The 26,246-nt window shown below is 38.1% G+C and overlaps 1 protein-coding gene and 1 non-coding gene across 4 annotated transcripts in view; both read left to right on the top strand.

Moving 5' to 3' along the window:
* FRMPD4 (FERM and PDZ domain containing 4) overlaps window positions 1-26,246 on the top strand; it is a 299,234-nt gene that overhangs the window by 88,529 nt on the left and 184,459 nt on the right. The window contains exon 1 of one of the 3 annotated variants that reach the window (XM_027639254.1): window positions 21,965-21,999. The exons of the other annotated variants lie outside the window; for them this stretch is intronic. The gene's annotated coding sequence lies outside the window, so the exon portion shown is untranslated. Of the gene's footprint in view, window positions 1-21,964; window positions 22,000-26,246 lie in introns of those variants that run through there. 3 annotated transcript variants of the gene reach the window in all.
* On the top strand, window positions 16,173-16,279 carry LOC113951805. The gene has a single exon (XR_003529280.1). It is a non-coding gene; the product is annotated as a U6 spliceosomal RNA (small nuclear RNA).

Genomic DNA, 26,246 nt, shown 5'->3' with positions numbered 1-26,246 from the left:
AGTTCCAATTAAGATGGTATTTTGTGGGCTTAGATTTAGGTTGCTTATGATCCTCACGCCATAGCAAAGGTATGTATAAATATTTGTGAAATATTGTATATTGTAAGCATAGTCTGAGAGGACATGGTCTCCACTGTCATGCAGGATAGTGCCCATCAGCTGTGCCCAGAAGCACAAGGATTTGACAGATGAATCCAACTGAGATGTTGAAATGTTAGAACTGAAGCCCAGATTAGGAAAGGACATTTCAACTTGGTTATTGGGAAAGAAATTCTCACCACTCGTTTTAACTGATCACAAAATATTCAGTGTGTGTCTGTGCTTTCAGAGACTGAAGTACTATGAGTTGTTTTTGTGGTGGAGGATATGATGTTTTAAAGAAACAAGTAGATGAGGTTCTGCATATGTGCTTTAGGATGTAATCTGGTTAATTCTGAGGTATACACACATACCAAATGGAAGTAGATATACATACACCTGCATTGCTTTGCAAATCTGATTTTTTTTTTCATTTTACAATCTAATGCTAAAATAAAATAGATGTCTTTAAAAAGTGTTGCTGGTTTTGGATATGATAGATTATATCATGCATAACTAGTTTTCTGGGACATAGATGAAGGTATCTGCCATCTCTATTTTGCTGTTGCTGTGAGAAACATAATGCAATATCTTCTTCTTTTAGTCATGATTTTGATTAAATTTTCTGCTTTCACAGTTTATTACATTGCTGTGTAACTTGGATGAGCTGCTATATTTCCAAGTAGTATACATTCTGAAATAATGAGATCCTCTCTCACTGTACAGTCTTACATCTGAGGGTGACAATTACTTAATCATTTTATAATTTCTTTTGATTACTGCTATCCTGGGCAAGGAACTCCATTTTGGTAAGCTCTGTACAATGCACAAAAAAAGGTGCTTCGTCAGCTAAACCGTTAAGGATCTAGTTTGTATTTAATAGATCACATTTATATTGTTAGCTAATGTAATAAGTACCCTTAAAGCTACAAAAAGAGATAAGATATATATTATGCTGCTTTACTTGAAAGCTATATGTATTACTAACAGACTGTTTCAAACTTGTACTTAATAGAACTGAGAATCCCTGCAAAAATTTGAAGTCTCAGTTCTAAAAGCCACCTGTCCTCAGTAAACCTGAAACAGAAATACTTACTGATTATGTAAGTAGTTATTTTTGTAGATTCACTAGCTTTCTTTCAGAGACCTGAACACAGACGACAAGGATAAAATATTGCACTTTGCTCCTAATGCACATTGTAATTTTGCTATTAACGTGCTTTATAATGGTTTTACTGTCATCGTTGTTGAATTGAATGGGGTTAGCTGAGTGACTGTGGTGCTTGTATTTATAGCTCAACCTCTGCTCTTACTTCTGTGAACACTGTACTAATGTAACTCCTTAAAAATGGAGTAATAATGTCATGTAGCAACTTGGTTTCTGAAGTTAGCCCTTGCTGTTTGCTTCAAGCAGAAACTTTGTTTTTTACTGTCTAGCGCTTGTCGTATACCAAACGAGTTGCTTTACAATTCTGAAATACAAATGGCTTTTAGCCATATAACTGTACTAAGGGGAAGACATGGTGGGCAGGCTTTTTTTCATTTGAATCACAGACAGGTTTTGGTTGGAATGAACCTTAAAGATCATCCAGTTCCAAGCCCTGCTTTTCGCTCCCAACCCCCACCCCTGTGGGCAAGGACAGCTTTCACTAGACCAGGTTGCTCAAAAGTTGAGTCTTTATCCATTCACATTTTTGTTCATATTTTTATCTGGAAGGCAGTTTGCCATCCCTAAAGCAAAGGCAGAACACAGCAGGATCAGCCAGATGTCTCCCAAGGGCTGGCCTGGGCATGGAGGGTGGTAGCCCTGCAGAAGAGTCTCCATCATACCCTGTGGTCCTGGGACAGGGAGCTAAGCAGAGCCCATTCCTTTATTTTAGAAATTTGGGTATGGATGTTTATTTAATGTGTTGATGTTTGGAGAAACAACCCTTGAGTAGTTAGTACTCAGTTCCTGCCTAAATTTCTGTTTAATATGTGATTATTTTAAATAAGTGGAAGGGTATGAGTATCTAGACTACTGACTTATATAATGTTGTAAAAATCCTGAATCTTACTGATGAATCTTTCACCTCCTGTGGCAGTGATTCTTCACTGATGTGGGAGATTCCGTTTAATGTGTTTAACCCTCATTTTCCTTTTCAAAGAATAACAGGTGCAATACATAGCTCATACTTTCTTCAGTGCTCAAATCATAGGTGTGAGTTAGTGTTTATCACATTATTTTGAATAAGGAGAAGGTTCCAAAAAGTGATTAGAAAGCAAACACCTAATTGGATATTGAATGGAGAAAGCAGTAATCCACAGCTGTCAAAATATTTTCAATGGAGAAGCATGTATCCATCACAATTTTGTTTTTCCACAGAAAGGCAAACTAAGGATATTAAATTCAGAACTCAGAGAGAATGACTTAATGAATAATATTTTGCTATGAAATAAAAATTATATTTTTATTAGAAATACTATAATAAATATCAATGTTTCATAATATATTTTCATGGATTATTTCTGGAGATGGTATTTTTATGAAATATCTTTGTGATAGTATTTTACAATGACTAAGTAATCTAATGTTTAACACTGAGTGTTTTTAGAGATGTATTTCCATAAATTTGTATAGTGGCTTGTTCTGTGTTAGATTTATCAGAAAGGGAGTTAAAAAATTAGTTTCCTAAAAATAATATTTAAAAATAGCTTTTTTTTTGTTGAGTATTTTCTGAGGTCGCGGAAAAGGAATACCAGTGAAGGATGTGGAGTGATCTGTCTTTGTTGCAAACTGAATTAAAACTGTAGGAGTTTTCAGAGCTTTTCCTTCTTATATTTTAAAAATTGTTTCAGAGATGAGTTATTACTGAAGCAGAGACAGCTTCACTGCTGCCAGGTGAAAGTGTGTGATCTGTCCATGTTGGTGTTTGGTGTACCATAGCAACCCACATGCTAATGGAAAGAAGCAACTGAAAAATTGCAAAGGCTGTCTCATCTTTACAGGAAGTGAAGAGAATTTTGTCTGCTGAAAGAACTAATGAAAAGATAATTTTTAACTCACAAAGCAGTGTTTTGGATTTTTTTGCCATAATACCTAGTAATTTTCCTTCGTGATGGGGAATTTCTTTTAAACCAAATTAAAAATCAAAGTACAGCATTTAACTTGCAATTGCAATGTACTTTTTTTTGCGTACAAAGGTGGTCGCAATTGCTGTAGAATTTATTCAGATAAATGGACTATGACTTTTATGGGATTATCAAATGAACTTTTCATAATGTGTAACTAAGCTTTGGGTTGTTTTAGTGTGACAGACTTTTTTTTTTATGGGGGAAAGGGGGCTATGCCCTGCTAAAGCTCTAAGGGTTTTAACATATGGATTTTTTCAAATCCAAGTATATCTTGATTATTATTCAGTCACTGTTTTATATAATTCATTAACCTTTCAAAGGACAGGAGCTTGAAACTTCTAGTAACAAAGATATTCTTAGATGTATTTAAGTTCCAGACCTCTGAGACCAGGGTGCTGTGGCAAAGGGTGGGTTAACCTAGTGTGTTTAATAAGATGATGCGTAGGCCACCGCACTTCCAGTGGTATTTGTTTTTTTTCCATGGTGGCTGAGTGGTAGTGGTACCTCTCCTTGCACCCATCTTCTCTCCATTCTTTCATTTTTGCAGGCAGTAAGGTTTTTTTTCCAGTAAAACGAGATGGAAACTACAGACAAGTTAGTTAAATACATTCAGTGATAGAGAAATTCTGCAAAGTTTTGTGGACAGATGTCAAACCAGGAATCAGGCTTTGCTTGCAGTGAAAAGAAGTCATCCTTGCACATGTAGAAGATTGTTTCCTCTAGCAGTTCGTGCCCTTCCCTTTTCTCTTCAGCTAGGAATGGGATGCATGAAATCTTGTTTAACAAGATGGAATTTCTTGGTGACTTCCTGCTGAATTCTCATGATCTAAGTAAATGAGTTGCTAATTAAAATACGTTATGAAAATAAGATCTAATGTAATAGAATACTAAAGCATAATCCTTAAAGGTACAGAACTTACCTTACATAGTACTTGATGTAATAATAATATACTTGATAAAGTAGTATTCTATTACTCAGCTATATAATTATAATAAAATAATGGGCACTGACAAGCAAGATTTCTGGAGGACTATTCTGTCCTTACCTAAAAGTATGTTGTTTAAATCACTGCAAGGAAGATAGCAAAATCAGAAATTACTGTGGAATGGAAAACCAAAATAAGTGTCTCGAGATGATGTGGATACCAAGTGGGGGTAAGTAGGAAAGTAGGAAGTGCATGAGGGACTGACACTACATTACAAACTCATGCAAGATTTTCCCAATGCAGGATTTTTTAGTAAACCTGAGAATTAAAGATTAGTTATATGAGCATTTTCTACTGATCTTTTATTTAAGGCAAAACCATTTGGAATTCACAATTCTGTAGCGTTTTGTGTGAAATATTACTTTAGATTTGGTAGCTATACTGTTGGATTTGTATTTGACATAGCTTTAGGATGGAGTGGATGGGTGAAATAAGTCCATCTTCTGCCTGTGTCATTCTGACATGAAAATGTTGTGCCTTTATGGCTTGACTGTGATGGACTTGATCTGCTCTTCTTTGAAAAGAAGAAGATAAGGTCCAATCCAAAAGTTTGTTCTCTATTTATTGTAGACATTTTTGTAAAATTCATTCCTTCAGTATTTTAGAGTTATGTTCCTGGAAGCTTCCTGATGGCTTGGCTTATATGTGAAGAAAACCTTATAGTTTTGTGGCTTATCTGAACTACTTAAGGTATGGTAAAAAGTTTGTATTTCAACATTTTGCTCAACCTTGTATGTAGTAGATTTCAGTCAGATTTCCTCTATTTCTCTGTCTCAGACAGTTGAGGGTTAGAACGATCATATAGATGATGAAATGTTGTAACAGGTGTATTTATGAGAGCAAATTAATGCTATTTGTTCTATCTGAACCTTTCTTACAGCCCTGCACTGGTATATTGTTGTTTTGTCTTTGTGATAATTTCAGCCTGTGAGGATATTGTCAAAATGGTGGGCAGAATATGATGATTCCCCTGCCCCTGTATGTGTTGGGGGGAAGCAGAAGGTGGGACAGTCTAGGTGAAGTATGCTGGATTAATGCTTGGATTGTGGGTGTTTCTTGGTTTTTGGTGGTGTTTTTTGCTGGGTTTTTTGGCTGTGGTTTTTTGGTTTTGGTTTTGTTTTTTTTTTAGAATTTTCTTCATACTTAATCTTTGTGGCTATTTTTAGATACTAGTAACCTGTGAAATCAATCGTCACAATCTGAAGTGCGATTGTGGTGAATTCTGTTCTTGCACTCTAATATGTGCTGTCTTGAATTCAGTATTGTGTGAACAGATGGTTATTACAAATTACCTTTTGGTACTCTTAATAGCATAAAATTCTTGGGAGTAGTTACGGAAAAAAAAAAAAAAAAGATACCATTTTCCTTGCTTCTATTCCTGAGTTGGGTAAGAGGGAAGATGTGGCAAAGAGAGGTGGTTTTCTCTGCAAAGCAGACTGCAGACTGAGGAGCAACACAGGGGCAACATGGTGCCCATGTGCACAATTCCTCTTGACATTAATGGCCATTATGAATATAAAGTGAGGCTAGTGTGCAGTGATTACACATGAAGAGCCAAATTATTATTGGTAATGATGATGTGTATATGTTTCAGCAAAGGCTGGATTGCTTCTAATGGGTTTTGTTTTCAATTCCCATGTTTAATGTGAGGTACTTCTGGCTCCTGAGTTCTTGTTTTAAATAGGATTCCCATCTTCTGCTGTCTGTGAAACATGATTCCTTGTTTCTCTCCATTGATTTATGTACTTTTATTTCTACTGTTCCTTTTTTTTTTTTGAGGGGGGGGTGTTGGGTTTTTTGTCTGTCATGGGTTTTTTGTTTATTTGTTTGTTCTTGAACTGTCAAAATAAGCATCATGTTTTCACAAGTATAACTTGCACTTTATATAACTATTGTGATAAGAGTATGAAATTTGATAGAAAATAAACCCCCTTGTGTTCCAACAGAGTCTTCAGCAATCAGAGGGGCTGGGTGCGGCTGGACTTAATTTCTCATTTATAACCATTTGACACTATAAGTCTGGTTGCATTCAATAAGAACTTTCACAATTACAGATTCACAAAGCCGTCTTTATTGAAGCAACAGGTTATAGATTCCTGTTAGATTACTGATGATAAATTCACTTGACCTAAAAGATATATGTGTATAATGCTCTGTACAAGTGTCCCCTGGTATGCTTTGATGCAGTCAGAGGTACAAATCTTACTGAAAAGGTATCCCTGCTTTGGAGGATGGAGAGAGGGGCAAGCCTGTTGATTTGTCAACTAGGTTTGTGATTTGTGAACTAGGTTTGTATTATCTTCCTCAGTAATGGAGGATTTCAGGTATCAATTTCATACTTTGTTAGAAAAACTGAGTGTGACAGTAGCCAAAAATAATTGCTTTCCTGTTGCTGCAGTCATAGGTGGTGGGGGGGAGATATTTTCTCATTTTTATATTGGTTGATGTATTTTTTAATATATAAATGAGGGATAATGAGAGTTTTTGGTTACCTTCGGTCAAACTGAGTTATGTAACTTATGGCTGAAACGAAGGCAGCGTAGAACCTTGACACCTCAGTATCCTTCTCCACCCAGCTGAGGTGGCAGTGAAGGCCATCTGACGTTTGCCAGAACTTACTCCCATTGTTATCTCCTTGAAGGACCAGATTTATCATAAGGTTTATTATGAATGGATGAGGAAGAGTGAGGCGAATGGATGAGGAAGAGTGAGGCTAATGGCTGGCACAGGAGTGCGAATGCTCTTCTGTGCTTCACTGAGAAAACATCAGGCTGTGAGGCCTTCACCCCAGACATCATTCAGCTGTTAAGCCTTGCTCAAGCCCAGGTGCGACTCATGGACCAACTCATATTTTTGCTGATTTTACTGGCATATCTGTATTTTGACATGACAAACCTGTCAATATCCCACAATAACCTATGTAAACTGTGAGGGAACACAATACAAAGAGGGATCAAGTGGCAAATAATGGAGGATGAAAAGCAAGGGAACTGGGATTTTAGAGGAGGGAGGGAAGAGGAGAAGAAGCATTCGTGCTACCAGGGCTGACTGTGCCCTGGTGTTTGGAAAAGTGTGACCGTGGCAATGGAGCTGTGCTGGGGGCAGTACAACTGGGAGGAAGGATTCTGAGCTTTCATTCATAATCTACTGGATGGCATGCACACTTCTACTGAATTCACCAGATGCTGCAATGGAGAATCTCCTGGGAGTGGTGAGACTTGTTTGCTGACAGTTCTGTTTTAGTGACATGTCATGTGGTTTCATCATATCTATGCTATGGTTTAGATGTACACTACTGATGAGAGAAATAGCTAGGCACTTTCTTCTTCTCCTTCTCCTTCTCCTTCTCCTTCTCCTTCTCCTTCTCCTTCTCCACCTCCCTAACTCCTGGCTATGTTTCCCTTGGACTAGTTTGTTGGTTCAGTAGAAAGCTAGCCCTTCTCCCACCTCCCTGGCCTCCCCTTCTGCACTCAATGTTGATACCTCAACTCCCCTTCCATCACTTATGGAATGACTACCTGATTGTTAAATGTAGCGCAAAGGAGGACTGCCCAAAGGATCTGTCCCCTTTGCTGTCCTTCTGAGTTGTGTAAAATTAAAACCCCAAGTCCGTGCCCTCATTCTCTGGCTCAGGTACAACACACTGCTGTGTCTGAGTGCATTGCAAGGAGTGATCGAGCAGCATTTCAGGTGAAGAATGGAAGTTTGTCCAATGTCTGTCAAAAAGGTTTGTGAAGTTGATTGCAGGATGATACAAGGGTTTGGGTTGGAAGGGACCTTAAAAATCATCTTGATCCACCCCCATTGCCACGGGCAGGAACACCTTCAACTGGTTCAGGTTGCTGAAGCCCCATCCAATCTGGCCTTGAACACTTCCAGGGATGGGGCATCCACCACTTCTCTGGAGAACCTGTTCCAATTCCTCAGCACCCTCACAGGGAAGAATTTCTTCCTAATATCTAGTCTAAATCTACTCTTTCTCAGTTTAAAGCTGTTCTCCCTTATCCTATCACTACAGGCCCTTGTCAAAAGTTCCTCTCCAGCTTTATTTTGCCCTTCTTTAGGTACTGAAAAGCTGCTATAAGGTCTCTCTAGGTTGAACAGCCCCAACTCTCACAGCCTGTATTCATAGGAGAGGTGCTCCAGCATCACTGGTCGTTTATGCCTAGGAAAGTTTCTCAGGACACTCAGGGAAACCTAAGCAAGTCTGACTCCGTGTTAGATGTAAGGCCTTACTTAGGCTCTTTTTACCTTTCTGTTCCTCTCTGAGTTTCTGTATTTGGCAGTCAAGCCTGAAATACCCTCTGGGATGCTTTCCACACTGCCTTCTAATGATGCGGATGGTGAAACTGCATGACAGGTGATGTTTGGATGCTAGCTTGCTCATGGCAAAGACTATGAGCAGCCAAGCTTAAAACATCTGCCATTTAAAAAACAAAACAAAACAAAAAACAAAAAAAAAACCCAAACAAACAAACAAAAAAACCCAAAAAAAAACCCCAAAAAACAAAAACCAACAAAAACCAAACACCCTGAATGTTTCGTCTGGTAAAAACATTTATCTGTTACATCAAGAGTCTTATTTGCTGCAGAAAAGTGAAACAAGATAAAAAAAAAAGGTTGTTTTGGTCCGTCTTTCCAAGGGACAGAACCTCAGTATGCTAATTATTGTGAAAATGAAATTTGTTAGAAGTGCTGTTGGTCAGTCTTAGTGATGTGTATTGTTTCACTTGGAAAACAGAGCTTTCAAAGAAGAAAATAACCATAAGAGTTAATCAGGATGAAAAGATAATGTGAAATTAATTGTCTGTCCCAGGGAGCCTTCGTAAAGGATACCCTTCCTCTTTTCCCAAGTAAGAGAAACAGGAGATGGTCATTTTGAACAGAAGAGGCATTTTTAACATTTTGTGACTTTTTCAACTTCAGTGCATATGTCCTGATAAATCAAGGGAAGAGCCATGTTGTGAGTTAAACTGAAAACCTCATCTCAAGATCAGACATATGAGTAAACCCAGAGGGATTTGCTCCCCAAGACATATCAGAGCAACTCCATTGAGTTCATGTCCTTTATTTCCACTTTTTCAAAGTGCTTCATTTAAAATTAAGTGAGATTTAGCTCAGGCAACTCTAGTTTTGTGTAGTCATCACTAGTTTATCAAGCATGGCCATTACTTTCCAAAAGATTTTTATTACAGCTTTAATAAATACTTTCAACATATATCATTATTTTCTTTACTGTCTCAAAACTGAGATGTTTTTAGTGGCCTTCAGGGAAGTGCATAATTTACCCAATGCACATTAAGGTATTGGAAAAGTGATCTTCATCTTTGTGAAAGGAGGTACATACTCAAGGCTAGGAATAGCTGGCATAGCAGTTGGTTTATGCTGATATCTTATTTTGGCAATCACCATCTTTCTGACAATGTTTAGTCTCTGCAGCTGTCCTTAACAGGGCATTAACTTATATGCCTGCAGTAAAGATTTCCTTTCTTTAGTTACAGTACAAGGAGAAAAATGTTACATTGCATTTATTTGTTCTTTCAGTTATTTCTTGCTTGTGCTAAAAGACGTGCACACAGTGCAGGAGGGAAGGGTATTGGAAACAGAACTGGGTGGGAAAGAACAGAGGCTGCACAACTCAAGAAAGAGCATGCAGATTTGGTCCGTGGGGCAGAGGGAGATAATTATGGCAGGAAGAGAGAGGTGCGAGACAGTGAAAGTATGTTGGATTAGGAGCTCCTTTGGGGTAAGGAGAAGCAGAAGGTTGCATGCATCTGCTCATGATACATACAGTCTGGCTTTAACCCATGTATCTTAAAGGTCTCTTTCGACAGAGAATTGGATTCACTTTCAAAATACTAACTTAAAAAACAACCCACCCTTTCGTATTTTACTCCTTCTGAAAAGTAGTTCGGAACTCTGAATTTCTTCTAGGTACAGTGTTGGCAGAATGTGAATCTCGAGCCTTTAAATCTGCACTGCAGACCTCTCTCAGCAAGGGGAAAAGATCAGTTTTGATGGTCTTGGGGACCCAAGTGTTAAAAAGAGGCTTGTTACATTGTTTCTTTGAATTAAAACTGTTTGGTAGGCAATGACACAATAATAGAGACCAGAAGCTGAGTTTGAGCTTCAGGTGTGAGAGGGGCCTGCTGTCTGTTGATTTGAGCTAAAACAGCCAAAAAAGAATTAGCTTGCATGATCAGCCCAGGAGTCTGTTAATTTATTGGCTTGGCAACAGTTGCGTGGAACTGTTACTTGGGTGGGATAAAATTCAGTTTATAGGGAAGTGTAGGAAATCTTTGTTGTGTATAAAAGGCAGAGGGGAACTTAGAAATACGATAAAAACTCTCTTAAAAGGAGGCAGAAGCATAGATTTTCTGCTTTGCTTCTGAAAGAATGATGAAGTGTGATCTAGTTGGAGTGTGAACATTTAATTAAAATTGAACATTCATGAGAAGCAAAAGTATGATTTTATTGGCTTTTTTTCCCCTATAGATTTTCAAGTAGGAGCATATGTACAGTCATTGAACCCTTCTTGTGAAGCTTTCTAGTATTTGGATTCAAATTAGTGCTGGTAATGACACTCAAGGGCAAAAGATATAGTATAGTATCACACTGTTCCACAGCAAAGATGGTACTTGGCTTTTTGTCTTTTGTTTGCTTGTTTGTTTGTTATTTGTTTTCCTAGTTTCTTTAATAATTTATTCAGTGAATGTTCTGAGTCCAGGACTGATGAAAAAAATACTGGCAACTACAGAGCTTAACCCCACTACTGAATCAATCACTGTCAGAAATGAATAGTTTTTGCATATGCAAATGACCATTTGGTATACCAAGTTAACATCTCTTGTGTGATGCCATTGTAAGAATGCCTTAAAGAAATAGCGCTGTATCTTTCCTAAAGAATAAGAGAGATTGCATACAATATGTCAGTAAGATACTCTTAAGTCTACCCATGCTCATAGTATTAAAGCACCAAGCCAGGTTTGGACTTAATACTTCCTCTCATTTCTTTTTTATATTGGTTGTACAGTTATGGTGCTGGAGAGTTAGTAGAGTTAGTGATGAACATTCTATGGGAAAAAATGTACTGTATTTCAGAAATCATGCTTGACTTATCTAAATCCAGTGTTAATAAGGGGACAGGAGGTGAATACCGGTCCAATCAATCTCACATGCTCTGAGATCATAATGAGTCAAAGGATACTTCCTCCACACACGTCAAGTTCCCCCATCGCAGATCTTCCAGCTGCACTGAATCCTGAAAATCAGTGAATTATTCAATTGCTTTTTTTAATGGCAAAGATCAGTTTAAAAGCTCAAGAAGCCACCTTCTTGTCCAAGAAAAGTTTGATTCATCATGAAGCTGGCTTCAGACAGGATTCTTCAGGTGGAAGCAGATGGGTCACTCTTCCAGTGTCTTGGACATAGGGGACTCTTATCCATTCCTTCAGTTAGTGTTCTTTTGAGGTAACTGTTGAAATCAAGCTGGGAGAAGTTTCATGCCTTGTTTTGCATGCCTGCAAGTGATTGGAATTTTGCTTCTGGTTATGTGCATTCCAGGTCCTGGCCATTTTATTGTCTGTATTTTTGCTTGAAGAATAACATAAAGATTCAAACTTGCTGTTGCAACTAACTGAAAGTGTAATTAATGTAGGGCAAATGCTTTGATAGGGATAAAAAAAATCCCCAAACCAGATGCTGGTGTTAATTGGACACTGAATTGCTTGAAATCATTCATTAGCCTGTGGGTACAGTATTCCCAATCAGGTGCAGTTTTGTTTCAGGCAGAAAGTGATAAGATAATCTTTTTTTAAATTAAGGTGATATTATAAATTAACCTGTCAATAAATGGCATTAACTTTTTCAGCAGTGAAGTTACAAGTGGATGGATTCATAGCACTGTTCTTTAGCCAAAAGAATAAATATTGTATCCAGTGCCGAGTTGTTAATACTAATGAATAATTTATTTAATGAATTTTACCTTCCTCTGTTCATGATGTGACTGGCAGAGCACCAGCACTCTCCAAATGTTCTGTTCTTCAGAGTTACTCTGATTTTTGGGCTTTAGTGCTTCAACTTTGCTACCCATGATCTAACTCCTTTGCTCTGTTTTGGACTAGATAAGTATATTATCTGTTAACTTCCTTGATCCAACTGTGAACCATTTTATATTTTAGGTTTTGGTGGAAAATATATATTGGTAATTAATTTTTAAATTCAGTTTCTGTGGAAGCTTAGCCTGTGTGTTCTGCAGTAAACCTAATTGTGTAAATGATCATGAAAGTGAATTCACAGTGGCACACACCTCAAAGTGAATTAAAAATATAGTGAACTGCAGAAATATTTTTTACTATATATGGACAGATTCAGCTTATTTTTCTCTTTTAAAACATTAATAGGACTTCTGAAAGACAAGTAAACTGTCTTCAAAAGCATTACTGGAAGAAAATTGGCTTACAATGGGTATCCAGTGTAAAGTAATATGTAATAAAATTATTTCCAAGATTTATAAATCTTGTAGATCCAGCTCTTTATTACTGTACTGTTGATGCTGAAGCAGCTCTCTTTAGAAGATGCTCTGCATGTACAGTATCTTTTGACCAGATTTAAAAACAAAACAAAGACTATGGCATGTTCTGGTGTACTATGCTGCAGTGAAAATGAAATGTAGAGTCCCTGGAACTGGGACTGTGTTGGGATGAGACTTATGCAGGAAGTGTTGCTAGATCTGAAGAGGTAATTCTGAGGTGTATATGGAGTTGGTGAACATCATCGCTGCTCCTGTTCATGAGCAGCTGCTGCTGCATTTTAAGCCCCTATGCTGCTGCTGCTGGTTTACCCCATGCCCTATATAATCCAGTTTGCAGCAAGACACTTGACATTTTAAGATTTTTTTTTAGCATATTTTTCTCTTTGTCATCTTCTGACTTCTGCACACTATTTAAAATAGCATTACTATTCACTACTACCTCATCTGCTTCTCAAAGACTACCAAATCTACTTCTGTTGTTATGTCTTTTTTCTTGTACCCTCTTAGTAGACATTTTGGAGGTTGTTACTGAGGTCTGGGCAGGTCTTTTTCCCTTACTAAGTGTGAGAGAGGGAGGCATGTGCAGGAGCTCATATGCAGACTTTGACAGAGGGAGGAGAAATAGTGCTTCAGTATTCATGGCTGGAGCTCTGCTGGGAACACTTGTGCAACCGAGGTCAAAAGATTTCAAGTAGAAATGCAGTTTTCTTAGTCCCTGAATACAGATCATTTGTCTTACCTGGTCTGTCACAGGCAATAGCTTTTAACCAGTCTTTAAAATCAATTGGTGGATTATGTTTATGGCAGAATGGCTTTTACTGAAAGTCTCTGTCCCGTAGGAAGTAGGACCTAGGTCCTGAGTGTACGTGCTTTGAGCAGTGATCAATTATTTGATAACAGGCTTTTTTTCCTGCTAACTATTTCCATGACGTTATATGTGGTGTTACCCACAGGCATATTGGGATGCTGAAGTGGAACTTTTTTAATTACTATTTTTGATTGATTCGAGAGGACATGGGAGGTGTGAAGATCTACTAGTGAAAATTAAAAAAAAACCAACAAAACAACAAAACCCAAACCAAACAAAAAAAACCCCAAACCAACAAAAAAAACCCAAAGCACAAGGCACTGAACAGTGTGTTCTACCTTTGCAAAACAAAATAATTACTTTTAATTCTTATTTCCTGTCTGAATTAATTGTATTTTGTACTCAAATGTGTGTTCTTCTGAATTATTCTCTTCTTAATGGACTTCCTGCTTAACTGCATTTTTAATTATACAGCCTTCATAGTAACATAAATGTTTGTATTTATCTCCTGTTCCCTACTTTTTGATATATTCCCCCCACACTCCATACATTTCAGTAGCACTTTAAGCTCCCATTTTGTTTTGCCTGAGTTCACTGTAGGTACCAAAGGCTGTTGATTTTCTGTCAGTTGGCAGTTTCTATTTTAATGAAGACTAGGCAAATTCTCTGTTACTGCACAACACTGTAGCAGTGAGGGCAGGAGAAGAACTGTTATTGCTCAGGGACTTCCAAAGGATCCATAGCCTTGAGGAAAATGTGGAGAAAATTTCTTTAAATAAAAGAAATACTTATTTTTTTTATATCCCTAGCAGTGCTGTGACTCACCAGGAGGCAAGAAAAGAAGTTGATTTTCCTTCAGCCTCTTGCAGAGACCATGTATACACTTTTCTTATGTTATTGAATGATAAGTAGAAAATTAGAGGTTGGCCATTGCGGGGTTTCATCCTAACAGGAGAAAGGTTCTCTCAGCTCAAACAGCCAGAAAGCAGGTTGTCTTCTCAGGAAGGTGTGGGGGAAATATTTCTCAAGATTCTGTGCTCAGAAGGGAGCAAACCTGGTTGCCCAGTGTTGGGGTAGTATGAACCACGGAGTATTTCAGAAAATACTCCACTTGAGAAAGTGCTCTTCCTTTCCTCTCTGGGGAGAAGATATTTTTACTAATTTTAATTAATAGCATTTTATTATCAGAAAAGAAAAGGAGTTCATCCTTGGTTTTGGCAGTTGCAAATATGAGTGCAAAACTATTTTCTTAGTAGCAGGGATGGTTTTGCATGCTGTGGGGAGAGGTAACTGTCTGCTGGTCTGCCATCAGCCCATGTCTTATCGGCCTGTTGCTGATGATAGGCCAACTGTAGGAGTTCCCATTTCTTCTGATTTTACTTTTCAGGTGTTCAGTTTCTCTACAGATCTTTGTCTTGAAACCCAGAATTTTTTAGCAGGAGAGCTTGAGTGTACTTTGAACTGTCTATGCCTGAATGAAGGTCTGTGGCTTTGGTGGATGGATGCTTTTTGGCCACTAATGATTGCTTTAGCTGCCAGCCTGGAGCTACTAAATGAATGGAAACTCTCTGACAGAGTGACAGTGCCAACAGACAAGGGCCTATTCTGAGCTTGCTCATTATGCCAGACAACAAAAATGTTGTAAAGCTGCATAACACTTGCATTGTGATTAGATGCATCACTTATTCATGTTCTGCAAAATAAACACATTTAGATAGCTGACCATGATAAGCATTATAAGAAGAAATGGTCTTTAAGCGTCAGCAGAGACATAATTAAGCTGAATATTGAAAAGAGCTTCACAGCTGTGAGTACAGTTAACCAATGAAATGGGCCCTCAAAAAAGCTGGTAATGTTCCACATCATCTTTCTGTCCCACATTTTTGGGTCCAAGAATAATGTAATAAATACCCTATTGAAGGTAAGTGAGACCAGCCTTCTTTACTTTGAAGTGGACAGCAACCATCCATTAATCCACCGCCTCTGAAGCCTTTGGGGGAGCTGCTGCACTGTAACCCTTCTGGGGCCTGGGCTAGGGTGGGTTAATTCTCAAGATGAGATACTTGTATGTCATTTATAGGAAGAAGGATTGCTAATAGGAAGTTGGTGTGTTCAGCATTGAGATAGTATACAGTGGTACAGCAGTCATGGTACAGCAGTCCTTAGGCTCTTCCTTAATTAGAGGAAAGAAGAAATTTTATGCTACTGTGTTTCACCTATGAATGACTTGGTGTTCAGAGCATTAACTGTGAGCCTACAATCATAGAATCCTAGAATATGCTGAGTTGGAAGGGACCCATCAGAGTCATTGAGTCCAACTCCTAACCCTGTGCAGGACACCCCAAGAATCACACTATGTACCTGAGAGGACTGTCCTTAAACAGACTTGGGGCTGTGATTTTGTCCCTCCCTGGAGAGCCTGTTTCAGTGCTCAACTACCCTTTGGGTGAAAAACCTTTTCCTGATATCCAGCCTAAATCTCCCCTGACTCAGCTTCAGACCATTCCTTCAAGTCCCGTCACTGGTCACGAGAGTGAAGAGATCAGTACCTGCCTTTCCGCTTCGCCTCGTGAGAATGCTGCTGTCATCTGAACTGGTCTGCTAATTTGGGGCTATTGGAAAGGGACAGGAGACATCCAACAGACATCCAGTTGTGCTCACTTCAGCAGCACATGTACTACAATCGGAATGATGCAGAAATAATTAGCACAGCCCCTGTGCAAGAATGACATGCAAATTCATGAAGTATTCCATATTTTAGGGAAATGGTCACACCACCAAGCCTGTTGGAGTTCAGGGAGTGTTTGGACAACACTATAAATAATATGATTTAGTATTAGGTAGTCCTGCAAGGAGCAGGGAGTTGGACTTGATCATTATGGGTCCCTTCCAACTTGAGCTATTCTATGAATCTGATTCTTATGAATAGCAGGGAAAGGGAAAGAGAAAAAAGTCAAGTTGGCAGAGAGTGAAGTGTAAGGAAACCACAAAGATGGAAAAGAAGAAATCACATGGCAAAAGGAGAGATTGGAAAGGCTAGTGGAAGTGATGGAGAAAGCTGTTAAATAAAGAAGGAGATTAAAGGTGAAGAGAAATGCAAATAAGTGAAAATCAACGAACCAGATTGGAAGAGGAAGGCAACGATTTAAGAGTCATCCACTTTATTAAAAAGTATGGATAAAATAACAGTGATAACAGCATCTGTCTATAACAGCTGTGCAAACATGCAAAACCTACTATTGATTAGATTTCCAGTATGTATATTGGCAGATGGATTCACTTGGAGTGTTTTATGTAAGCCACAGGCTTAGTTCTGTCTTATTTACTGGCCCTTCCTTTTCAAAGATAGCTAGGATATAGTGGTCTGGCAAGATAAGGATGATGAGCTTGGAAATCCTGTCTTCCATTCTGTATTACTACTGATGTACAGGTAAGCTACTAGTCTAGGGTGGTAATGAACTTCTAACATTAAATACAAGATGGATGTTAAAAAGTCTTTGTGCATAAATCCCTTTCAGTGTCCTCACCCCTCCCAACCCCTCCCAAGTGGGACTTTCTGTTATTTTGTTATTTCAGGCTCCAAAGCCTGACATTGTTAGGCTTTTTTCCAGAGAGACGGAACACCAGAAAAACTTGAGTTAGAAATAAAGAAAGGTTACATTTTGCTATGTAAACTATGTATGCAATTAAAAAAAAAGTTTTTTTTTAAAAAAAAACAAAAAACAATAAAAAAAACCCCCATCAACTGGCTGGAGGGAGAAGAGCCAAGTTTCTGAATACTCAACAGTAAACTGGAAAATCCTAACTTACGTGAGTTATTGTAGCTGCACTGCTGGCATCTTTATGAATTAGGAATATAGGAAACAAGTCTGTCATACCTCTTGCTTTTCAGTTGATTTGTAACTACTTACACCCAACTTCTCACCTCTATTGGACTCTTACCTTGGGTAAAGTGAAGAAAGAGAGTGAATGCATTATTTTCTTGAGGAATGACAGTGCTTCCAAAGATGTGTCATTTGGATAGGTATTCAGTGGTAGAACGACTTTCTGACTAGTCCTATTTATTGTTAGGAAAAAGCACTTGAAAGTTAAAATCTCTGGTGTTTAAGAGAGTAAGATATCTCAGTGCTGTTGAAATTCAGTAGGATTTTAGAGACTAAGTTATTTTTTTTTAATTTCTGGTTCTTAAAATCACAAACAGAGCTGCAAATGTCGCTGTGCAATTCTTCCTTTTGCTTTGGTTTGTGCTGTCACCCAGTGTCTTCATGTTTTCAAACAATCACCTTATGCTAAATCAGACTTAAGTAGATGTATATCCCTAGATAAAGAACCTTTATTGGTTGTATTAGAATTAATCAGATTAATTTAGGCTAATAAAGTTGTGAGCTTAGTTTTCTCTGCTATTTTGAGTTGTACTTTGTTTTGCCTTTTGAAGAAGTGTCTTCTAAGATCATCTCCTCAGAAAAGTCTTTGTGTCGGTCTTCTGTTTGTATATGGTAGAGCACACACTCAGTTAAGCACTGATTTGGTGATCTTCTAATTAAAAATCTCTGCATACAATTGATATTTTGGAGTATTCCTCTGCAACATGAGAATTAGTTGTTTTTTTCTCCCCCTCCCTGTTGCTAGCTATATCCGTTGTCAAGGTTTCTTATGAACCATCACTACATTTATTCTTGAAGTTGAGTTTATTTTCTTGTTCACTGGGGGGCAACTCTAGGCAGTCAGCATCATCTTTTGAGTTTCTGCAGACAAGCATGCAGCTACTGTTGTGTGGTGTGGAATCACTGGTTGGTAAAAATAGGGAAATACAATATTATTCACTTAACTGTTGGTGCATGGGTTGTTATGTGACCTGGAATGAAACTGGGACATGGCTGGGGCTTTCTGCAGAGAGCAAGCACAGCTGTGTGCCAGAGAATGAGAGTCCTGAAGTGGTTTAATCCCTGTTATACTTTCATTTGAGAGTTAATAGCAAAAAAGAGGACTTAAAGTTTTAACTCAGTTGGTTCAAGTGGGGTAAATGGAGCTTGGCATATGAGAATAACTCCTGGATTGTGCACATGGGTGGTGCTTGCAGTCTCTATCTCTGAATATTGCCTCCTTATTGCACCTCTCTGTTGGTTGTGACTAAAGGTAAACCGGTCAAAAAGAGTAGGCAAAATAGAAAAAGTCTTGTTCTGAATACAAAACACAAAGTACTTTTCCTAGAATTACTCAGCTAGAAAGAGGGTCAGCTCTTAGCTAAGAATAAAAATGAACAAATCAAATATTGAACTACCAGAGAGTTGACATTTCAGCTCTTAGATTTGTCCCTCTTACCCATTATCTCATATCTGTAATGTTAATTAAGTTGTATTGCAGTCTTCAGCATATCTAACTGCCATCAGGTGGAATATATGTTCTTCAGTCTACTTGCCTTCTATTTCAGGTAGAGAAGAAGGGAATATTTTTATTGCCTGTTATGTTTTTGTTTGTTTATTTATTTTCATTGTTTTTCTTATTTTGTTGGTGTTTGGGGTGTGTGTTTGTTTGTTTTTGTTTTTCTTTCTCCTGTTGATTTGGAGAGAGACGGTGTTTGATAAATGGATACCTTAAACTTTCACCCAAACTTTGTTAACAGAAAAAACACAACTCCCACATATTTGAAGAAGCAATAATTACCTGGCTGCAGTCTGTTTTGAATAGGAACAAATATGGAACTGGCTGGTACTGAAAATCATTAATAGGAGATTAAATGTTGAATAAGCAAAAATTGGAAAGTTTCTCTGCAACCTAGAAAGCCCTCGATGTTCTGCTTCCCCACATGTGGGCATATCCTTAAAAGAGTATGAAGGTACAGTGCACATGGAATCAGCAATTCTGCCTGTGCAGAAGAAAAATATTTTAATTCTTCATTGCAAATATCAACTGCAATCAACAAAACAGGGGAGAAAAAAAGATACCAAATGAAACTGCTGGAGGACTGGTTCAGCAAACACTTATGCATGTGACTATCTTAGGTGCAACTAATTAAACTAATACGAGCCTTTGCCAACATCAGCATTCATTGCTTAAAAACTCAGGATGAAGCCAGGATACAGAAAAATTAAATCTTGTTTCATGCAAGAATAGCTGATAGATTATTACTCTGTCTCTCAATTTGAAAATATAATATTTATGTCTGTAACTTACAGTGAATATAATTCTCTGGAGAGTATTACTTTACCATAGCTTAAGTTTCCAAAATTATGTTCTCAAGTTAACAGTTTTTCTGTAATACAGTTGCTGTGTTCTTGTCTTCCTCTGCACATTGCATTGAGCACTAAACAGAAAGATAAGACGTTCTTCCTTGTCTTTATTCCAAAAAAGGTAGATTGACATCTTTACATGATGTCATCTCCTTGTCTCCACTAAAAGGAAAAAAATAGACAATGGCATGGCATCAACAACAGTAGATAGAATAGGAAGACTCTGAAAAAAATTCCATAATATTTCTTTTTATCATCTTACTCCACTGCTGAATGCTTGCAATAACAGATTTGGTTGGAGTTGTGTATCTTCCTAGTCTTTTAAAATTACCAAGTCTTGCTTGAGAAACTTGAATTTAAACAAAATCATTTTGTCACACGGGGGATACTGTCAGTTGGGCGTATCAGCCTATAAAGCCCCTGATGACTTTCAGGATAGCACAACATGCCCTGTTGTATTGCAACTATTAAGAAAATCTAGTTTCCAGCAGCGCAAGAACTTTCTGAAACTCCTGCTCTGTTTTGTGGGGTTATGTTAGGGGGAAACCCTGCTCTGTAGGGCTGAATGATGGGGATGATCAATCCAGGACAGTGAGTGGAGATATGTGATATATCCCCCTCTCCTCCCTGCCTCTAAGCAAATAGTCAGACACCCCTGAAAATTCCTGAGATCAGTCCTGCAGCATAAGTGGTGTTAAAGAGACAGTGTTTTAGTAAGGACATAGTGACAGAATGAGAAATACAGTGTTAAGTGGAGGGCATATTTACAATATAGTGAAAACAATAAAGAGAAACAAATAAATGGGAAAAGCAAGGAAGATACAGAAACCATCAAGATAATTTATGTTTTTAAGGCTTCATTTTATTGAACTTCTATTATTTTATCATTGACAATAGTGAAAGGTATTGCCATAGATAGCATTTTTCTCTAACTCAATATTTTGAAGAGATTTTCACTTAAAATGGCAGCTTCTCTGTCCTATTACTTGTAACATGCATTTTTATTGTGACTAGGAAACTGAATTTTTAAAATAACTTTTTACTTCCTTGCTCTCTTGAAATGAAGGGTCTTTGCAACAGAGACTTCTTTCCTACTGTTGTAGAAGGCGATTACCTCATGGAGAATGCTCCTGAAATATAAATAATGTATTGATAGGAACTGTAGAACGATGTAGGTGGAGGACTAGAAAAACTGAGTGTTTGCCAGGCTCTTTTATTATTTATCAAAGCTGGTTAAATCTAGTTGTCACAGCCCAAGATACTCAAAGATCTTGGTAAACGCTGTTTTTTAATAAGTCATATTTCTTTAACAAAAAATTACAGTTGCATTAGTCATGTTCTTTAAAGAGTTGCAGGCTCTAGCAAGTTGGTTATGGTGTTGTAGTTTTTGATTTCTTTTGTTTTGTTTTCTTTCCTTGTTCGTTTGTGGGTTTTTTAATAGAGATTTTAACCTGTTATGTTTTGTTGACAAATTCAGAAATTGTGAATTTTTATCATATGGAGCTCTGATACAATAGACATAATAACAATTTTTAATTAAAAACTTGTTTGTACTTTAATTGAACTGCCAAAGTTTTCTCTGAGGATCACAGAGCTAGTTTATAAAATAGACTTACCTTTAGGATATATTTGAAAATTCAAGCCCTTAATGCTTTTGGAAGCCAAAATGGTTCTTAAATCTGGTTGTTAATAGCCAGACAGTTAGCTGTATGGAATATTAGCAGAATATTTTTCATGTCAGTATTGCATACTATCACTTGGAGTAGCAAGTTTGATTATTTTTTGAGTAGCCCCAATGGGGTCATAAAGCACGTGTGATAGATAGTGAGTGTGTGTATACCAAACGTAAATACAAGTGTACAGATAGTGTCTGGCCATAAAAGAAGTAGAATGGTTGCAGGCGTGCTGACACACACCAGGGAGAAGAAAGAGAGCCCTGTAATAAAATCTCATTGAGGATGCAGAGAGTATGTTTCAGCATTAGGCATTCTCCTCATGTTTCACATAAATGCATCGTCCTCTCAGGAGGGGATGAACAGTGCACTTGCACCGGCTCATTCAAATTGACTGTTGGTAAAAGAAGAGTCTTGAGCAAACACTGAACAGTCTGGCATTTTTTAAAGACAGGGGAAAGGTTAAGCTGACTGCTGTTTAAACTACTGTTTATTGGATATTTATTTGCTGACCGTGTTTATTGAAGGTTGTGTTGAAAGGATCATTGGCAAGATTTTGGATGGCCACATAGAACAGGTCAGAATTCTATTAAACTAATGCAGTTTTAACAATGAAGTCTGGATCTTCATAGGTGACTTAGTTGTTTTTATATCTGAGGATAGTTAGATTGTATTTTGCTGGGAGATAAAGGAGAGTAGGATGTGCTTTCTATATGTTCTTTCCCTTTCTCTCTCTGACAGCACTGCAACTCTGACTTTGCTTAGAGCCATAGTAGATGGCTAGATCCGGCATTTACTAACCAGAAAATTTATTAAAAATAATGAGACTTCACTTTGAATGTTGTGTTTCTATTATTTTTGTTTGATGTTTCAAAAATAACATAGAGCTCTCTGAACCCTAACTTGTTAGTTTTCTTCTTAGTGTGCTGAGGGGCTGCGTGGGGGAGAGTCACAGTTACTCTTTTGGGTGAAGCAGAGTCATCTTGCAGTGCCTTAGGCATATTTTAAAAGCATCAGTAGTTAATTATAGAAAGAAAAGGTAAGGCTATATGTGTGCACTAGATCTGATTTTGTATTACTCTCACAGTGAAGAGATTTATAAGAACCAAGGAATTTTTATGTTATTTTTCACCTGTTATAACTCTCCTACCTTGTCATAGATACACACATGATCATCATCTATCTATATCTATATCTAAATATCAGAAATAAATTCCTTCACTATTTCATCAAGGCATCTCTTTAATGGTGTCTGAAACATTAAGGGAAGTCTTATGTTACAAATGCATCTGAAGTGTGTTTTTTTTCTCTTTCTTTGCTTGCCCATGCTCTCTGTTTTTTGTTAGGTTTTGTTGTTGTTATTTTTTATTTTGAAGGCACCTTTTCCAGGACTTTATGCTGATTTATTATTTTTATTATTTAATTCATATATTTTTCCCTGTCTTTCCCAGAGATAGGATAAAAGGTCTTGTATGATAATGCTGCAATGAAAGTTTGTGTTCCTGCATGTGAAGTCTTAAGTAGTGAAAGTAGTCCGCAATATTTGCTCAAGGGAACTGTTGTTCTCAGAAAAGTTCAAAATAGCAGTGTTTTACTTTAAAAATATGTGTGTATGTATGTCATTTATGTATATAAATATCTGCTATAGGTGTCTAGAGCAGGTATTGAATTTTCTATGCAAAATGTATCTATAGTGGTTGCGTTAGTGGCACTGTCTTTGAGTGACTTAGATATTCTTCCACGAACATTCTGGATTAGAGGTTCCTAGAGGAATAAAATGAACTCCCATGCTCAGTTTGGATGATTTACTGTAGAGAAGCTGTAAGAGGTGACATGCTCTGTTCATGCTGCCTGGGACAGTTTGATTGCATCAGTGGTATTAGGTGAATGGCAGAAACCAGGTGGTCCTGCTGTCATTGCTGGTAGTTAACAAAGCACTGATCAATAAGCTTATGAAGCCTATATAGCATTTCAGTACTGGAATGTGGTTTTCTTTTGTGGTTTTTGGTTTCGTTTGTTTATTTTGTTTTGTTTATTTTTATTAGGGAAAACAGTCTTGCACTGGGCTGTATGTGTGTATACTGCACTGGGCTCTGCAGCGACACTAGAAATCAGAGTAAGTCTGGAATCCTAAGACTATAAAATATGCTCCAGAGCTAGGTGAATGCTTTCTGTGAGTTTCCCCAGTGTCTGTTAAATAGGTTTGCAGAAGGCTTGGTTTGACTGTATGTTTGCATAAAAGTATTATGTGAGCAGCACTTGGCTTATTCAGTTCCACAAAGATTTTTTGAGTCCTGGCCCACACCACCTCTGTTGCAGCAGCTAATACTGGAAACTCTAGATGTGATGTTCAGTTTTGAGTGAAAGAGGCTGCTATGGAAAAAGATATGGCATGAAGCCTGCAGAATTATTATGGTCCAAGGGATTGCCTTGTTGCCCCCATAGTTGTGAGACGCTCTGGATTTGACTGTACTTGTTGCTTGGTACAGTGGGGAACAACAGGCGACTCTGTTATGTGCCAGTGTTTAGAGGGGAGAAAAAAAGTGAGGCAAGTTGAGATTTGCACCACTTTCAATACTGATTAAAAGGCTGAAAGACACTAACCTTTCCTGATCTGGACAGCTGTATTGGGTTTGCGTAGCCAGGTCTTGGTAGCAGGGGAGCTTCTGTGAAAAGCTGCCAGAAGCTTCCCCCATGTCAGTCAGAGCCAATGCCAGCCAGCTCCAGGACAGACATGCTTCTGGCCAAGACAGAGCCAATCAGGAATGAAAATAACACCTCTGTGATAAGAAATTTAAGAAAGAAAAAAGTTATTGCACGGATGTAATTGCAGCCAGAGAAGAGAGGAGTGAGAATATGCAAGAGAAACAACTCTGCAGACACTAAGGTCAGAGGAGAAGGAGGTGGAGGAGTGCTCCAGGTGCTGGAGCAGAGATTCCCCTGCAGCCTGTGGTGCAGACCATAGTGAGGCAGCTGTGCCCCTGCAGCCCATGGAGGACCACAGGGGTGCAGAGATCCACCTGCAGCCCATGGAGGAGCTCCCCCACTGGAGCAGGTGGTTGGCTGAAAAGAGGCTGTGAACATTTGGAAAACCTCTGCTGGAGCAAGTTTTCCTGGTAGGACTTGTGACCCTGTGAGGGACCCACACTGGAGCAGCCTGTGCCTGAAGGACTGCACGCCGTGGGATGGAGTCCTGTTGGAGAAGTTTGTGAAGGGCTGTCTTCTGTGGGCGGGACTCTTCTCCCTGAGCAGTGGCAGGAACGTGTGATGAACTAACCGGTAACCCCCATTCCCTGTCTCTCTGAGCCACTGGTGGGGTAGGAGGTAGAGCCTGTGAAGGAGAGAGGGGTGGGGGGAAGGAGTTATTTTTAAGATTTATTTTACTTCTCATTATCCTGCTTTGATATTGTTAGTAATAAATTCAGTTAATATCTCCAATTTGAGTCTACTTTGTCCATGACAGTATTCGGTGAGTGATTTCTCCCAGAACATATCTCAATTCATGAACTTTTGTTATATTTTGTCTCCCCTGTCCATCTGAGAAGAGGATGATAGAGCAGCTTTGGTGGGTGTCTGGCATCCAACCAGGGTGAACCACTACAATAGCCCTCTTCCTATCCCATATACACGGCAGGTTTTGATTTTACTCAATTTTATGCTGTTAAGTTCACGTCAGTGTTTGGGAGATGTGTGCTGGAATATTTTTTCTCTTTTAATTATTTTATTTTTAAATCAACTCATTTTGTAATCTTCTTTGAAAACTGGAAGTGGAATCCAAGCGATATCTTAAACATTAATTAACTTTCAGTACCAGAAGAGGGCTTCTTGCTTTTCTGGAATCTGATGATTAATGTTTTCATTTAATTCTAAGTGATACGTTGTTTGTCATGTCACCACTGAAGTCCTGCTCCTTTTTTAAAATGGGTGGCTTTGGCTTTGCATAGGCAAATGTTTCCTTTTCGCTTGCAAAACTGCCTTAGCTTCTTCTCCAGAATCCAAATAGCGAATGGAGTTTAAAATTTGAATTAATCTTAGAATAGTATTTTGCAACTAAATTTAACATCAAATTTTATAGAATGGTTTGGGTTGGAATGGGTCTTAAAGATCATCTAGTTCCAACACCCCTTTAGTAGGCACGAAACGTTCCATTCTGCCCGATCTTGTACACCCCCAGGGATGGTGAGTCCATAACCACTCTAGGCAGTAAGTTAGAGTTAAATCCTTTTTTCTGAGTACTTCAAAGAAAGATTAAGGTGATGACAGCCCATTTTTCTGCATGTAAACAGGATGCTTTCAATAGCGTTACATAGCTGATTCTGCTGATAAGCTCAGAGGGTTCAAATTCGGAAAGAATACAAAACAAACCAGTCAGTCAGCAGCTCTGCACATCCGTTTTTTGACTGCTGAACATTTTAAACATTTTTATTCTAGAAAAGCTGTCGGTGAGTTCTCAATCAATATTTACAGTATTCAGTTTTCTTGGAGAACATATAGAGTACCTCCAGGTATATTATAAACTACATCCCACTTGTGAATGAGTGCGACCTTTCACTTGATGATAGAGAAATGTCAAAGGGGCTGTGTGGTTATCCCTGCATTGTTTCAGGATGGCAATAGAAGAATTATCCATTTATTGGAGGATATGTCTGACCTGTCCCAGAGAAAATGTAAACTGGTACATTAGAAGAGGTGGAAGGAAAATCAGAGTTAACATTGTTTTGGAAAAGGATTTATAATTATCTTTGGGAAAGTGTAACTTCGTACTTATGCCCGTGAAATTGTCCATTTGTGGACAATTCTACAATTCTACCTTGAAAAAAAAAC

This window comes from Corapipo altera, unplaced genomic scaffold, assembly GCF_003945725.1.
Source record: "Corapipo altera isolate COAL_440 unplaced genomic scaffold, ASM394572v1 0, whole genome shotgun sequence".
Lineage (NCBI taxonomy): Eukaryota > Metazoa > Chordata > Aves > Passeriformes > Pipridae > Corapipo > Corapipo altera.
This window is presented reverse-complemented; position numbering and strand designations above follow the sequence as displayed.